An 18,035-nucleotide genomic window follows, 5' to 3' on the forward strand; every position below is an offset into this window, starting at 1 on the left:
CTGATTGGCACTAGTGCTAGTGGGAGATTGTTAGTTAGAGCCCTAGAGCCAATCATATGATAATTGTTGTATGAACTCATTGTATCATATTCCTATGTATATAAAGGAATTTGTTTTGGTTATTATACTTACTTGTATTGGTGCAAAATAACTAAGTATAATAGCGTCCTTGAGTAGAAGGTTCTTATCTATATCAATCGATTGGTTGAATCGATAGTGAGATGATATAGGGAACACTACTCTTAATCATTCCTAGTTAAGTATTAACATTCAGGGACAATGTTAATGCGATGAGACTAGCATGTAGGTTAACTCGATGACTTGATCTCATAAGTCATGGATATAGACATATCAAGTTGACACATGTGTATGCATTGGAGAATGTATACTGAATGCCCCACCATGAGAAAGTATCATGGATAGTTATATGAGTGTCATATACTTTCTCATGTGGCTATTAGTATGACTACTAGTCCTTGGATCTGAAGTCACCATGGTTCCCTACATAAGGAGTTACATACTTTGGCTTCGTCAAACGTCGCCCGTAACTGGGTGGACTATAAAGGCGATTACTGGGTATGTAACAAATTATGCGGAGGGATGTGTGTGATGTAGATGGGATCTATCCCTCCTATATGACGGGAGTGACATCATTATTCTTGATAGAGTGAGACCACTAAGTGCATGACCATGCCCAAATGAGTCAATATGAGATATTGAGCTCATTTGATTAGAGTGAGTCTACTTAGAGTTCAAGATTTAGATTGATTAAAGAATGATACGGTCTATGCCTCACATTGATCAATCTAGATGTCAAGGATAGAAGGGCATTGACATATATTGTGAAGAGTCACAATTAGTAGTCACAAGGTGATGTTGGATCTCAACATTCTTGTAACCTGGGTAGTAATGATGTGTTGCTAGATACCGCTCATTGCTTATGCTTCTAAATGAGTTTAGGAGCATTGCCAACGTTACAAGAACTTATAGGGTCACACACAAAGGGCAATTAGATGGAGATTCGGTTCATATGATGAAACAAGAGGATTAGGTTCATGTGATGAACCAAATTGGATTAAGAGTAATCCAAATTAGATTAAATGAGTAAGACTTGATTGAGTTAGACTTGAGTTAGACTCAAGTGAGGCTAGACTTGAGTTAGACTCAAGTGAGGCTTAATGATGATATTCATTGAATTTTGAATTCAATGATAAATGGAATTCAATTTGAATTTTAGATTCAAATTTCGAATGAGTTTCAAAATGGCCATTAAATGAAGAATGAATATTAATTGAATATTCATTAAGGCTCATTAATGAGGCTCATTAATGGTGTTAATGAGCATTAAGTATTTTCTTTAGATGAAAATACTTAAGTCATTTTTTTTACTCTTATTTTAATAATCGATCATCATCATTCCTCCTTGCTTCTTCTTCTCTCCCTCTCCTCCTCCTTGGCCGAAACCCTCAAAGAGTGCTAGCACACTCTAAGGTTTCTTCTCCACCTAATTGTTCGTGTGGATACACATAGAGGGGGGTTCACTTGACACCCTTGAGATCCGGTATCTTCTTAGACGAGCAGGATAAGCGAAGGGCTTCGCATCAAAGATATAAACTCCTAAACTTGTAGATCTAAAGTAGATCTAGGATTAGAAAACACGTGCATGAAAATTTAATATTCACACGGATCCGGTGGCATGGGATTTTGGAGTTTCCGCAACATAAAAAGCGGTTTTTGTGATCCGAAAGACCCAACAGAAGCGGCGATCATAAATACCCCGCTGGGAAGACCGTCGAGCGGCGAAGTTAAACCCTAAGGTCGAAGCGGCGACCATAAATACCCCGCTCGGAAGACCGTCGAGCGGCGACGTTAAATCCTAGAGTCTGAGCGACAACCTCAAAACCACTTTTATCCAAAGCGTTCAATAACGGGATGACCGATCGGGCTAGTCAGATATTTACGCCGAATGAAGAAGTGCACGGGAAGAAAAGCCTCAGGGAAGACAGCCTTGCATAAAAAGATTGTCTGCCGAACGTAGGACTACAAATAAAAATTGCAAAAATTCCCTCAAAAAGAGCTCCCCTCACTCAAGATATTCGAAGAGGTCATCTGGGATGGTGTGGAGGAGCTCGGCAACGTCCACAGCCGGAATGGTCGTCGCCTCGGCAAGATGACCTTTACCCTTCAGATAAACCACCGTAGAGTCGATAGCCAGCTCGAATGCACGGACGAGCCGAGCGCTCGCTATGTTGATAAACTTTGTCGAGCGGATATAGTTTTGCCGCAGAACGGTGGCGCGGGTCGGTTCGACCGCTTGATATTCTTTGAACGCAGCTTGAGAGGCCTCCAGCATGTCCTGGAAGGTCTTCAACTCCTCCCGCAGAGCAGTCACATCTGCCAAGCGGCCAATCTGTTCAGCGATCAGCAGGTCCGTCAACTCCTTGGCCCTTTGCTCAAGGGTCTGGGCCTCAGTGTTCTTTATCTCCAGATCGGAGATAGCCCTGTTCTTTCTAGTGTTAGCCAGCTTGATCTTCTAGTCATACGTCTTGACTTTGGTCTCGAGGCGATCCACCATAGTCTGTAAGCCTGAAGATTTGTGTTGCTCGGCCTCCAGCAGTTTCTTGGTCTTGTCCAGCTCTGCCTTCAGCTCGATGTAAGAAGGCCCTTGGGGGGGAGCCCCGTCAGAAACCTTCAGCCTCTTGAACTCCTCCTCTAGGAGCGCCAGGCAGTTGCTCACCGCAATGCTTTCTACCCAATACTGCAACAGATCGGAGGGAAAAACATCAGTACCGAACGGAAGTAAAGAAGGGAAAGTTGGGTGGAGAGAGTTACCCCAGTGGCCTGTTGCATGTGACTACTGCCGAGCAGCCCATGGGGCATCAGAGCAACGCGCGCCCGGGCGTCCTCCCAGACCTTCGCCAGGGGTCCCTGGATGGTTATTTGCTGTTTGGGGCTCGTCTGCCGGTCGGCCGCCGGTAGATATTCCTCCGTCGGAAGATGGAGTATGGCCTTGATGGTTCGACGTCCGCCCAGGGTAGACTGAGCAGACGCTGAAGGGGCGGAGGATTGGCCGGTCAGATCGGAGCGATTAAAAGATCTCTTGATTTTTCGCTGAGCAGGAGGGAGCAAGCTGAGGGGCTGGACGGCGGTAGGCTCTGATGGTCAGTCGCCCAGGGAAGGAGTCCGGTCGGAGGAAATCGCCTCCACAGTAGCGGGGTCGGCTGGAGGAGGGGCATCCGTCCGCTCGGATGCTTGTACAGCTGAGGTGGCCGAGCGGGTCGGCGTGCCCGTCCGATGACGTTTGCGTCTGGATAGCGGGACTTCATCTCCAACGGACTTAGTTTCCTTGTCCCCAGTAACCAGTTGAACGCCAGAGGGCGCAGTCTCCTCTTCCACCTCGGGGGTGGCGGTCCGAGCGGTGGACGCATCACTGGTTGTTTTCACCTCTTCGCTCTCACCTTCATGAGAGCCAACCGGAGCGATGCCGTGTTTCTCCGCCTCCTTCGTTGCAGCTGCCTCTGTCTCGGCAGCCTTGAGTCTTATCATGCCGAGCACCATCGACTTCATCATGGTGGCAGCTACAAGAGAGAAAAAGGAAATCAGTTAGACCTCAAAAAAAAAAGGGGAAAGACATTTCTTACCAAGGTCGTTCGAAAGCCGTGTTCTGAGCGGACTTAAGCCGAATATATACATCATGCCTTCAGGCAGCAGCTTATGGTCAGCAGGTTGGTTGCATGGAGATAAGCGGGCTCGGTCCTATACCTCTTCAGGTCGGGCGGAGGTTGCAAGGCAGTCTGCCACTTGGCCCGAAGGGGGGCAACTCTGGGAGACGCAAGAAGAAAAAATACTCCTTCCAATGCTTATTGAAGGACGACATCTTGTCAAAGAAAATAAGGCCGATCCGAGACTGAAACAAAAAGGTACCCATCTTGGACTGCTTCGGGTAGTAAAAAAGTAATGGAAAACTTGGGGCTTTAAGGGAATGTTTGTTGGATCGAAAGCGCTAGAGGGGGGGAGGGGGGTGAATAACCATGTTTTGGACTCTGAAAACAAGGCTTAAGAGAGATTTTGTTAACCATGTCATACACACCTAACAGAACTAGCAGTCAATTTCAGAATCAGATTCTGAAAAGCAAATGCAGTGATTTCAAGCGTTTGAATCCTACGTTATTACATGCATTGGTGAAGATCCAAGGCTTCACTGCCAATAAAGATTTGCACAATTATTCTAGGAAAAGAAACTGGTAATTTGTAAAAACACACGACACACCAAAGTCCATACAATTTTTTTCGACACTGTTTTTCTTCACTTCCTAGCAGCAGTTTCCCAAGCATCATTTTATTCTAACAAGCAGCAATTCACACTTAGCTAAAGTAACGCAGTCGTGCTCAGAAACAAGCAAGATCATCATATTAGGAACATAAACATAGGATTGAAGCTTCAAATATGTACCTCACAAGGAGCGTCTCATCTCATTTGCCACGGCCTGTGAGCTCCTTGTCCATGGCCTCGTTAGCTGCTTCCTGGTCCTCATCAAGGAAGATATCCCAATCCCCGTCCCACTGGGGATTTGAAGCTAAGACAAGGAGTGACAATGTTCGTGACAGCTATATAAATCTATATAACGAGTATGTAGGCCACTGCTAATTCTTCAAAACTTCAAGCCTTTTATGCTGGGAACACTAATGGCTACAGTGGGAGTGAATATGTACATGGTGGAGACTGCAAGACTTCTCGCATCACATTGTCTGATACACAGCGTGGATTGGATCGGTATCTTAAAGATGTTGGGATTTTTAATTCAATTCCCTTTAGTCCCACATTGCTAAGTTAAAGAAGCTTAGAAGCCTTTATATATGGAAGGCTTCCATGCTAGCTTAGTCAAGTTAAGGAGGACCTACACGCATGTGCGGGCTAAGCCCAAATGAGGTGGTTTCAGGGGGTTCGAACCGGAAATCCATAAACTGGGCGCGACGCACGCGATCATCGCGCGCAGGGGGGTGCAAATCCCCAGCTCGTGGGCGGCCCGGTTCGTTTTTGCCAGTCCGGTTTGGTTCACACCTGGTTTGGTCGGCGTGAGGAAGCGAAGCATCCGCGCGTGAGAAGAGGAAGCATAAGCAAAGTGTGCGTCTCTTCCTCTGCACTGCTTCAAGTGTATAAATACACTTCCTTCTTAACTCACTCCAGAAAGCAAAGCATTCCTTCTTCCTTGCTTTCTACTTCTTCTTCCTTCTTTCCGAGTTGTTCTGAGGCTTGGTTCGCGATCTGAGGTTGAGTCCGAGTACGGTGCTCATTTTGGAGTGCACCTACGAGCGACGCGAGCGGTTGTCGGATCTTGGGAGGATTTTGCCGGAGAGCCTCTGCACCGTGGGCGGCAATAAATTCTCTAAAGACAGTCGGCACGTTCGACGTTTCGACCGGAGATACACAATTTCTTAACCCTTACTGTTATTAACGTTTATTGCATGCTCGTCATTTATTGGTGCAATTATAGATTACTGTATTAGCATAATTAGTTCTATTACAATTTTAAAGAATTTATTGTAGCATCAATAAACATGATGAACGATAGGGTAACGGGGTCTGATGAGGCTAGCGCCCGACCCGAAAGATTTTTCGGGCAAAACTTCATACGTTGGCAACAACGAATGAAATTTTGGTTTACTACGCTAGGGCTATTCTCCGTTATAGAAACAGACCCTCCTTCACCCAATGAAGAGGAACCTGCCCGTAGTGCTGCCTTAGAGAGGTTTAAGCAAAGGGATTATCTCTGCCATGGGAGAATCCTATCTGCCCTCTCAGACGCACTATTTGATGTGTACTGTTCAACCGCTTCAGCTAAAGAGCTGTGGAAATCTTTGGATAAAAAATACAACTCTGAAGATTTTGGTTAAGAAAAGTACACTGTGGCAAAATTCCTAAACTTCAAAATGGTTGAAGGCAAATCTGTGATAGAGCAGACACATGAATTCCAAGTCCAAATTCATGGTCTTGCTGAAGGAGATATGCCATTACCTGAAAAATTTCAGGTCTTGTCAATCATCGAAAAATTGCCTCCGAGTTGGGAAGATTTTGGTATGACTCTTAAACATCGGAGAGGTAAAATCTCTCTCGAAGATTTGATGATTGCCTTAAATATCGAAGAAGAACATCGGAAGCAACATAAAAATGATGATACAAGAATGCCTATGGATTTTATTCCAAAGGTGAATGTAGTAGTCTCATCTGACAAGAAGAAATTCAAAAAAACAGAAAATGAAAAACAAGATGAAACCCAACCCAAAGGTTCAAAAGAAAACTGGAACCAAACCTAAGCCTTGCTGGGCATGTGGACAGGTTGGACATTATGCCAAATTCTGCCCTAAGCGAAAGGACAAGGAGAAAAACCAAAGTAATACGTCCAACACCAAGGCACAAGTAAATGTCGTGACTGCTAGTGACGACACCAGCGATAGGTTTGTTACCTTCAAACCCGAACTAAACTTGATCTATCAACCCAATGAATGGTTAGTTGATACAGGTGCTAATGTACACTGTTGTGTTGATCACTCTGCCTTCCTTACTTATCAGGTAATTGAAGGCACTTCCGTGACCATGGGGAACCATTCTGCAGCCAGGGTGTTTGGGATAGAACAAGTTGACCTGAGGTTCACCTCTGGAAGAGTCCTTTCACTGCATGAGGTGCATCATGTTCCAGCGGTCCGTCGGAATTTGATTAGCGGATCAAAGTTAGTCTGTGCTGGTTATGAGTTGAACTTCAAATGTAATAAAGTTGTAATATTATATTTAGGAACCTTTATTGGAAAAGGTTACCTTAATGAAGGTTTATTTAAACTCAATGTAGAAAATGCTACTTTAAATAAAACTTCTGATATTGGTTGTTCATATAACATTGAGTCTTATGATCTGTGGCATGACAGATTAGGACATGTCAATTTTAATACCGTAAAAATGATGATGAATCTTGACATGATCCCTAAGCATGCTATAAATGATAAGAAAAAATATGAAATTTGTGTGCAATATAAACAACCCCGTAAACCCTTCAAATCAGTTGATAGAAATTCTGATATTTTAGAATTGATTCATACTGACTGTTGTGAGTTTAACGGTGTAATAACGAGAAACCATAAAAGGTATTTCATTACCTTCATTGATGATCACTCTCGTTATTGTTATGTTTATTTGCTAAAAACCAAGGATGAAGCTTTAGATAAATTTATGATTTTTAAATCTGAAGCTGAGAATCAAACCGATAAAACTATTAAGAGGTTAAGGTCTGATAAGGGTGGAGAATTTACCTCGAACCTGTTTCAAAAATTTTGTCAAGATACAGGTATAATCCATGAGGTAACTGCTCCATATAGTCCTCAATCCAACGGTATAGCAGAACGAAAAAATCGAACCCTTGAAGATATGATTAATTCCATGTTGGGCAGTTCTGGGTTACCCAACTTTATGTGGGGGAGGCTCTATACACTGTATGTCATGTGCTAAATAGAGTCCCAATGAAGTCAAGGGATAAAACCACATATGAGCTTTGGAAAGGCCGAAGGACAAGTTTGAAATACCTTAAAGTGTGGGGGTGTCTGGCAAAGGTACTAGTACCTGAACACAGAAGGAAAAAAACTTGGTCCAAAGACCGTAGATGGTATCTTCTTGGGTTATGCTCAAAATAGTATTGCGTATAGGTTCCTGATTATTAAATCAGAAATTCCTGGAATAGATGCAAATACTATTGTAGAACTTCGCGATGCTACATTTTTTGAGGATATATTTCCTATGAAGACGAGAACACCTCAATCTAGTATTCCTACTAGAAATGAGCCTTTTTCCGTAGAGGTCTCATTATCCGTAATGGGTACACCTTCCTCAAGTCACTCTAGACTAGATGAATCTAGTGAGTATACAGAACCGAGAAGGAGCAAGAGGCAACGTGTGTCTACGGATTTAGACCAGGACTTTATCACCTATAATATAGAAGGTGACCCTGTGACATATAAAGATGCTATGGCTTCTCCTGAAGCTAAGCACTGGAAAGAGGCCATTAAAAGTGAAATGGACTCTATTATCTCTAATGCCACTTGGGAGTTGGTAGATTTACCTCCTGGGTGTAACACTATAGGATGTAAATGGATGTTTAAAAGAAAACTAAAACCTGATGGGTCAGTAGATAAATTCAAAGTCCGCCTAGTTACTAAGGGATTCAAACAAAAAGAAGGGATTGACAATTTTGACACTTATTCTCCTGTTACAAGAATTACTACAATCCGAGTGTTAATAGCATTGGCGTCCATATATCATCTTGAGATCCATCAAATGGATGTCAAAACGACATTCCTTAATGGAGATCTTGAAGAAGAGATATATATGGATCAACCTGAGGGATATGTAGTTTCTGGAAATGAGAACAAAGTTTGTAGGTTAGTCAAATCTCTTTATGGTTTGAAGCAAGCCCCAAATCAGTGGCACGAAAAATTTGATAGAGCTATGCTATTATTTAGCTTTGAAGTGAATGACTCTGATAAATGTGTATATGCTAAAATGAAAGGTGATAGTTGTATTATCCTATGCTTATATGTAGATGATATTCTACTGTTTGGAACTAACCTTTCTATTATAAATGAGACTATGGCCCTCTTAAGTGGTAAGTTTGATATGAAGGATATGGGTTGTGCTGATATGATTTTAGGGCTGAAGTTGACTCGATCAACTGATGGAATAACAATTTCTCAGTCACTCTATGTTGAGAAAGTATTAGAGAAATATGGCTATAGCCAAGTTAAATCTGTTGTCACACCATATGACCCTTTAAAAACTCTCCACAAGAATAATAGTGGTGTGGCAGTGTCTCAATTAAGATACTCACAAATAATAGGTAGTTTAATGTATTTAGCTAATTGTTCTAGACCTGATATTTCTTTTGCTATAACGAAATTGAGCAGGTTTACCAGCTGTCCGGACAGAACGCATTGGGATGCATTAGACAGAGTACTCAGATATCTGAAAGGCACTATATCCTTGGGCCTGTGGTATGGGAGATTCCCTGCAGTCCTGGAGGGATATAGTGATGCTAGTTGGATAGCTGACACTGCTGAGTATAAAGGCGTTACTGGTTATGTCTTTACACTTGGAGGCAGTGCAGTTGCTTGGAGGTTTGTTAAACAGACAATTATAACCCGGTCTACATCTGAGGCAGAATTGTGTGCTTTGGATACCACATTAACTAAAGCTGATTGGCTTAAGGGTCTTCTTTCTGAAATTCCCTTGATGATGAAGTCAATACCTTCTATTTCAGTGCACTGTGATAATCAAACAACAATAGCTCAGATTAGAAGCTCCAAGTATAACCAGAAACAGAAGAGACATGTACGAATAAGATTGAAGTCTATTCGTGAGCTAGTGTCTCTTGGAGTGGTGTCATTGGACTTTGTAAGTTCAAAAGACAATATTGCTGATCCACTCACTAAAGGACTTGATTCTGAGAAAATCAAGAGATCCAGTAAGGGAATGAGACTGAGACCTGTCCTGGTTTCATCTATAGCGGCAACCCAACCTATCTGATTGGAGATCCCAAAAAAATAGGTTCAATGTGGTACAAACAAGCTATAAGGGTGAAACGTAAGCATCAAATTGATTGAGATGTAATCTCATAGTCTCTTCCCTGGATAGATGCTTGACTGCTAGTAAGGATGAGCTTAGGAGCTCTTAATGAGTTCAAGGTCTTAATGACAGGATGCTTGCAATACATCCTTGGAGAACTCACCTATGTAAGTGTAACTGTGAGACCGCAGTGTGGGGGGTCTAGACAACTCTCCTTAGCACTTATGAAACAAGATTCGGTGGCATGGCCGTAATGCACCAACCCAGAAGGATTCAACCGTCGCCAGTGATGAGTTGTTACCAATTGATCTTCACATATAAAAGGTTTAAGATCAAGACTCTGTTCTCTTCAAACCTATGTGAATAAGATTGGTGTACTTAGGTGAAAATTCAAACAGGAAGGTATTTTCACTGAAAGCTCATTGCAACCAAGGCTCAGAACATATCTTTGTTTTTGACTAAAATAATTTGAATTAGTGGTGGATTGTTGGGATTTTTAATTCAATTCCCTTTAGTCCCACATTGCTAAGCTAAAGAAGCTTAGAAGCCTTTATATATGGAAGGCTTCCATGCTAGCTTAGTCAAGTTAAGGAGGACCTACACGCATGCTCGGGCTAAGCCCAAATCAGGTGGTTTCAGGGGGTTCGAACCGGAAATCCATAAACCGGGCGTGACGCACGCGATCATCGCGCGCAGGGGGGGGGTGCAAATCCCAAGCTCGTGGGCCTCGCGCTTATGGGCGACCCGGTTCATTTTTGCCAGTCCGGTTTGGTTCACCCGGTTCGTTTTTGTTAGCCGGTTTGGTTCACACCTGGTTTGGTCCGCGTGAGGATGCGAAGCAACGCATCCAGCGCATCCGCGCGTGAGAAAAGGAAGCATAAGCAAAGTGTGCGTCTCTTCCTCTGCACTGCTTCAAGTGTATAAATACACTTCCTCACTTCCTTCTTAACTCACTCCAGAAAGCAAAGCATTCCTTCTTCCTTGCTTTCTACTTCTTCTTCCTTCTTTCCGAGTTGTTCTGAGGCTTGGTTCGTGATCTGAGGTTGAGTCCGAGTGCGGTGCTCGTTTTGGAGTGCACCTACGAGCGACGCGAGCGGTTGTCGGATCTTGGGAGGATTTTGCCGGAGAGCCTCTGCACCGTGGGCGGCAATAAATTCTCTAAAGACAGTCGGCACGTCCGACGATTCGACCGGAGATACACAATTTCTTAACCCTTACTGTTATTAATGTTTATTGCATGCTCGTCATTTATTGGTGCAATTATAGATTACTGTATTAGCGTAATTAGTTCTATTACAAAAGAGACATCCTCCGGTCATCTAGCAAGATCAGATCTGGATATGTACTTGGAAGAGGATGTGCATCCCTCAAAAGGTTCTGAAGACAATTTTGATATCCTGGCATGGTGAAAATATAATGCTGCTAAATATCCTGTGCTTTCTATGATGGCCCGTGATATTATGGGCATTCCTATTTCAGTCGTTCCATTAGATAGTGAAGCAAGAACTCTAAATCAGTATTTAAGTTCAACAGATCCAGTGATTATAGAATGCTTGCTATGTTCACGAGATTGGATAGGAAATGAAACATAAGGTAGGACACATTTTACTACTTATTTACTTCTCTTCTAATTAATTATTTCTTACACTTCCATCTTTGTTCTGTTAGTGTCTCCTGTGTATGCTCTTGCAATTATTCCTTCCACAGCATGCTTGGAGATCAATGGTGATGAGTGCATGCTACCTGCTGGTTGTGACTAGACTTCATTGTGAATCTGGTGCTTTGCTCTCACCTTATCCCCTTCGACTTATTGTATCATTTGCGAATCTCATATTTGGTGATTATTGTCTAATTTGTTAAAATATGAGATTTTTGTATGATGTTTTAACTCTCTGTCTTTTGATATCTGTCTATTATTACTCTTAGGCAATTTAGCTAACTTTTTGCTCCATCTTATGTTGCCTCACTCAAAATGAATCTCTTGGATATGGTCTGAACAAATGTGCTGGTTAGTTTACATTTTAGTGTAGTCAATGTAAACTCTCATTTTATGCGTTGGGATTAATTTTGGCGAATTATACTTTCCCTGGTCTTTGTATTGTATGTTACTGGTGATATAAAATGTTGACTTACAATCGCTTCAAGTGTTCAAATACCCATAGATTTAAGCACCAATGAGAGGATTCAATCAACCGACAATAAAATTAGCATAACACATGCCATGGAGTTGAGATTTAAGAGAAAACTTAAGTAGAAACAATCATCATTGTCACAAGGTAAAGAAAAAACTTAATTAGTAACATCTTTGTGCACTTTCACCAGATGGTTCTCACTTAAATAGAAGACGCTTACACTTAACCAACACTCAAGTAAAATATATAATTTTTAACATCTACTTAACACACGACTCAAAATAAAAATATTGATAGGTACTTCATAGGCCATCTAAATGAAAACTTTCAAGTAAATTGAATATCATTCTCCATTGCATTCCTATAATAAAATTTTTAAAAATTAATTAATTAAATAATAAATGAATAACTATTAATTGAAACTTAGAAAAACTAATATAGAATGTACCTTTTAGTGTTCTTCTGCTATAGGTGTATGCCTTGCTTCGGTTTCAAAGACATTGCTGCATTTTCCACACTTAAAGGCATTTTGCCTATCATGACAATCTCCATTATGCAATTTGAGATTTTTTTTTGAAAAATATATTTTTGTGGAAGGACTCTCTTTCAAACAAGGCAAGCATAGAATTCTTCCATAATCATCATAGAGGGGTGGAGGATTTTTTGTCTTCATTCTTGAATTTGTATAATCATTTCAATACGAGAATGTATTTATAAGAGTGATTCAAATACTTTTGGAATGAAGAAGGACAACTTTCATGATCGGCTCACAATAAAAATGAGAGGAACACAATTAGGGATGTAAATGAACCAAGCCACTCGTGAGCTATTCGAAACTCGATTCGATAAAAGCTCATTTGAGTTCGTTTAATGAGACTCGTTAAGATAAACGAACCAAGCTCAAGCTTCGCAATATTCGGCTCGTTAGCTCGTGAACACGTTCGTTAAGTTCATTAAGCAACTTTTAAATAAAAATAATAATAATTTTGATATTGAATTTATAAATTTTACACTCTACTTATGAAAAACATAGACAAATATATTAAATTTATTTATTAGAATAAAATTATAAATTTTAATAATATTATTATAATTTTCTCTAAATATATAATTTAGTTTTTAATGAATATTTAAATTTATGATTTATATTTATTAAGCTCGTTTAGGCTCGATAAAAGCTCGAATAAGCTCATGAGCCATGAATATATTCGTTAAATAAAGCTCGAGTTCGGCTCGATTATAAACAAGTCAAGCATAAACATTTAAGAGTTCGGCTCGGCTCGGCTCGGCTCGGCTCGGCTCGGCTCGGCTCGATTACACCCCTAAACACAATTATCATTCTTTTGAATTTAACGGATAATTATTAATTGATTAATTATTTATTGAACTTGGATTTTGTCCTTTTGGGCCTGTGACCCATTAGCGATTAATTGAATTGCAAAACAGACGGATTTTGTAGAGATACAACAAAGTATATATAGTAATATTATGTAAGATTTGAATTGCTAGATCCCTTTCGTAATTTGTATGTTAGATTATGGCCGGAATTCGATCAGAAGTGGCTGCAATTTCTTTTGAGTTCATCTTTCTACCTAGGTTATAGTTTTGAGTCGAGTCAGACGGTCGAAGGTTGTTGACAGTGGATGGACTATATGGTACCAAGCAAGGGTTGTCTGCCCACTGCCGGTAGTCTCTGGCCGCTTGACTCGACCTAAAGAAAAAAAAATAAAGAAAAAATAGTATTCATATAATTGTAACAGGTAAGGCATTTTCTTATTCATAAAGAAAAAAATAAACTAAACTTTTAAATTATGATATTTTTATTGATAAAAAAACGAAAGCAAGATTACACTAAATAATATGAATAATTAATCCATTTATCTCGATCATCATTCATAACGTTACATGGATGGAATGAACCAAATTGGCGGAGGTAACGTAATTTCATATGGCAAGCAATAACGCTGAAACTTTTTTTGTTCCAAATCGAAGATGCCAATATCTAAATTTGATCTTCCTTTATCTGCATTGCATCTTGATCCCTCCCAAGTGTCAGTGAAGTAGATACAATTCGCTTTGAGTCCAGCAAAATCTTCTATCGATAATAAATAAGCATTATTCATGCCTATAAAAATAGACTTGTTTCCCAGACATCTAACTTCATCCCAATAAGAACTACTCTCACAATTATACTTGAAAACCATCAATCCTATGGTCTCATGCTTTATTGGATCATCATCATCATCATCATCAGGATCTAGATAAACATATTCTGCACGTCTCAAAATTAGGAATAGTTCGCCAGTGCTTGAGAATGCCAAGTAATGATAATGATATTCACAGATTGGTAAGGAGTCGAAGAATTCAATGTCATCATCAATGATAACTCTTTTGATCGGATCATCTCCACTTAGGTCAATCGCAATAATATATGAAGGACCACCCATTACAGCATAAAATAATCCATCGTAATAAATAATGTCATGCGTAAAAAAGTCTAGATTTATCCATTTGGATGCGCCTGCTTTAGTGTAGGCACTTGGAAATCCATTACAAATAACCATGGCCATATAATTATTGGGAGTTGGGTTGGAGGAGAAGACGACTTTCATTATGCGGTAGTCACGACAAGTTTCCAATTCATGAAAGTAAGAATTTCCATCTGTCTTATAGAATCTGTAACCGCCACAATTAGGTAGAGATTCACAAGGGAAAAGGTTAAGCAAAGAAGGGAGATCGATTTGAGTGCCGGTAAGTGGATTCAAAAGGCTAACGTGAAAAGCTAAATCAACAATGGCAACCCAACCACCATTAGATCCAGCATAACACATGCCATGGAGTGGAGGCACCGGAGAAAACTTGAAGTAGGAATGATGCTCATTATCTGAAGGTAAAGGTAAAAAGGTACACGAGTCATCAATTTGTTGTGCGGGAAGAAGAAGCCAAGGGTATGGAACACTAACAGAAGGGAGAGCCGAGCACCAAGACTTACACACGGTACGAAAAACAATACGATGTGGGAGTTCTAACTTCTCTCCGAGAAGTCTGAGAAGATCAAGAGGAAGCAACGACCAATCATGAGCATCATCATCCATATTGGAGAGAGAAGAGGAGATGATTGTTGCTTTGTCAAAACTCTAAATTGGGGTTTGTTGGCTAAAGGCTGTATTATTTATAGTTATGGTATGTTGCCTCGTCAATAAAAAATAATTTTAATTAACAGAATCCTAATTAACAGAATTTTACTTATTTAATAATTTATTGGAACAAATAATTTATATTCTCTTTTACCCGGCAAAGCAAATCTTATTGGGGTCTTAGGTGTTAAATCTGTTCGTTACTCTATTGAAATATTTTATGGATAACACATTTATCTATTTAAAATTTCAAAATACTTTAAGAAAAGAAATCTGAATAAAATTAGAAAGATTTTATTTATTATATATATATATATACACGAAAATGATATCCCGTCGCGTAGGATATCAGGTTTGTTTTTTTTTTTCTTTTGTATTATTTTTAAAAATTTTGAATTAAAAAATAATTAAAATATATTTTTAAAGATTTTATTTCTAGGTTCATGTTTCCTAATTGGATGATAATTTGTAAATTTTTTTTTTTTTTTAAGATTTTACCTTAGGCTATAAGCTTCTCAATTGGGTTATAATATTTAGTAAAAAGATAAATTAAAAATAAAATAAATTTAAGTATTTAAAGAGTATTATAATGTGTTTAAGGGATATATTTATAGATTAATGATTTATATAAGGAAATATTGATTTTTTTTAAATTTAAAATATAAAAAATAATAGATGTCGTCTGTTATTTTTTATTATTATTATTTTTTAAAATTTTGAATTAAAAAAATTAATTAAAATAATTTTTTAAGATTTTATTTTAGGGTTCATGCTTCCTAATTGTGTTATAATTTTCAAGCTATTTTTTTTTTAGATTTTACCTCTAGGGTTCAAGTTTCCTAATTGGGTTATAATTTTTAAGTTATTTTTTTTAAAGATTTTATCTCTAGGGTTCAGGCTTACCAATTGGTTATAGTGTTTAGTAAAAAGAAAAATTAAAAATGAAATAAATTTAAGTATGTATGGAGTATTGTAATGTATTTAAAGGATATATTTATGTATTAGAGAATTATATAAGAAATATTATATATATATATATATATATATATATATATATATATATATATATATATATATATATATATATATATATATATATATATATATATATATATATATATATATATATATATATATATATGTATATATATATATATAAAATTTATCTAGTACAATCATGGTGACAAAAGGTGAATATGTTCGCCCCTAGCACCCCCATCAATCCGTCTCAGGGCCAACACGGTAGAGGTAAATCTCGGGCGACTACTAGTCTTTGAAATAGTGACTAACACATAAGGGAGACATTTATCTCGGCTTTGCTGAGATTCGAATCCCAAACCTCATGGTGGCAACACTTCATACGCTAGCCACTAGACCCATCCGAGGAGACTTATCCAGCATAATCATTGTGGTAAAAGGTGAATACGCTCGGTTCCAGTGCCTCCGCTAACCCGTCCCAGGGCCAACACGGAGGAGGTAAATCACGGACGGCTAGCCTTTGGAATAATGACTAGCACATAAGGGAGGTATTTACCTCGACTTTGTCAAGATTTGAACCCAGAGCTCATTGTGGCAACACCTCATGCGCTAGCCACTAGACCCATCTGAGGGGACAAAAATATATAAAAATGAAAACTTATCCAGCACAATCATTGTGGAAAAATGTGAATATGCTTGCCCCCAGCGTCCTCGCCAACCCGTCTCAGGGCTAACACGGAAGAGGTAAATCACGGGTAGCTACTAGCCTTTGGAATAGTGACCATCAGGATTTTCACCTAGAGTTCCTAACTCACTACAACAAAAACATTAAAAGACAACAGATTTTATCCGTTGTCGTAGGTCCTTTAAAACCATTGTAACTGACTGTGTTGTTAAAAGTGAGTGCTATGACAATAGTTTTAAGCCGTTGTCTTTGAATGAAATAATAACAGTTTTGCAACAATTTAAAACCATTGTCTTTGAATGAAAAGACAATGGTTTAAAACCGTTGTTTGGAGCACTTTTAATAACACTACGAGTTACAATGGTTTTTAGGGCTATGACAACGATTTTTAACCGTTGTCTTTGAGGGCGATAGACAATAACAACGGTTTTAAATCGTTGTCTTTTAAACTATTATCTTTTAATACCAATATATCATATTTCAATATAAATATATAATAAAGAATCATAATCACAAAACAAAGAATATTCTCCACATCAATGTGATTCAAAATGTTATTTATACTAGAATTACAATCACAAAATAAGAAACATGTCTCATATTCAAATAAAATGTATCTCAATACAAATAAACTCCATTTACAACTAATGAACAATAGCCAAAAGACTAGAAACTTGTGATGGTAGTTCATGTCATGTAGGATTGCACTTAATTATTGTCAACCCAAGTCCCATCACAATCTTCAACTTGTAGGATTTTATTTGACTCCTCTTTCTCACTTGCTGATTCTTCTATGTTAACTTTTTCAAATATTGTTGATCATCAGTTCCATAATAAATCCAGTCCTTAATATGTAGTCCTTATCAACTTCACAGAGTAACTCTTCACTCCCTGTTTCAGAGAGTTCAATACAATTACATTAGAAAACTTAAAATAGCATGCAGAGAAACACACTAAGTTTGCTGATGGTTTTATTGAAGGGAATGCCATCAAAAACATGTGAGGAAAAGTTGTGCCAATACATGCACCGTCAATGTCTTATCAGAGTTAAAGAAATATGTAATGATTTGATAAATGAACAATCTCTGTGTATGTATTAAACCAGAATCTAATGTTGCGTGGAAAATCAAGCAAGTATATGTATCAAAAATATTAGAAAAATGCTGCTTCTGACTAAATAAGAACTGAGCATTTCATAGGATATACCAAAGAAACTAATATGCTAAGTAATTTTCTCCTAGTACATGAAAATTGGAACATGCTATTGTACCAATTCTTGATTGAGTGTGGATTACCAAAATGCAAATTCTACTAGATGCCACAATACACATGTAATATAGTTTGCAAACAAAATCAAGACAAAATATTTGGTAGCTTCACCATCTATATTATCTATCATCCAACAAAATAACTTTTTCAAGGTACTCTCCCTATCGGACAAATCTATAAAAATAAAAAGAAATTGTAGAATGCTACTATATAAAGTAGCCTATACAAAA

At 38.7% G+C, this 18,035-nt stretch overlaps 1 long non-coding RNA gene across 1 annotated transcript; it reads left to right on the forward strand.

Moving 5' to 3' along the window:
- The first annotated feature begins 4,180 nt into the window (after window positions 1–4,180).
- On the forward strand, window positions 4,181–4,403 carry LOC122000410. The gene is made up of 2 exons (XR_006117118.1): window positions 4,181–4,244; window positions 4,321–4,403. It is a non-coding gene; the product is annotated as an uncharacterized LOC122000410 (long non-coding RNA).
- Window positions 4,404–18,035: the final 13,632 nt, after the last annotated feature.

The sequence above is a fragment of the Zingiber officinale genome, chromosome 7A (assembly GCF_018446385.1).
Source record: "Zingiber officinale cultivar Zhangliang chromosome 7A, Zo_v1.1, whole genome shotgun sequence".
NCBI classification, from domain to species: domain Eukaryota; kingdom Viridiplantae; phylum Streptophyta; class Magnoliopsida; order Zingiberales; family Zingiberaceae; genus Zingiber; species Zingiber officinale.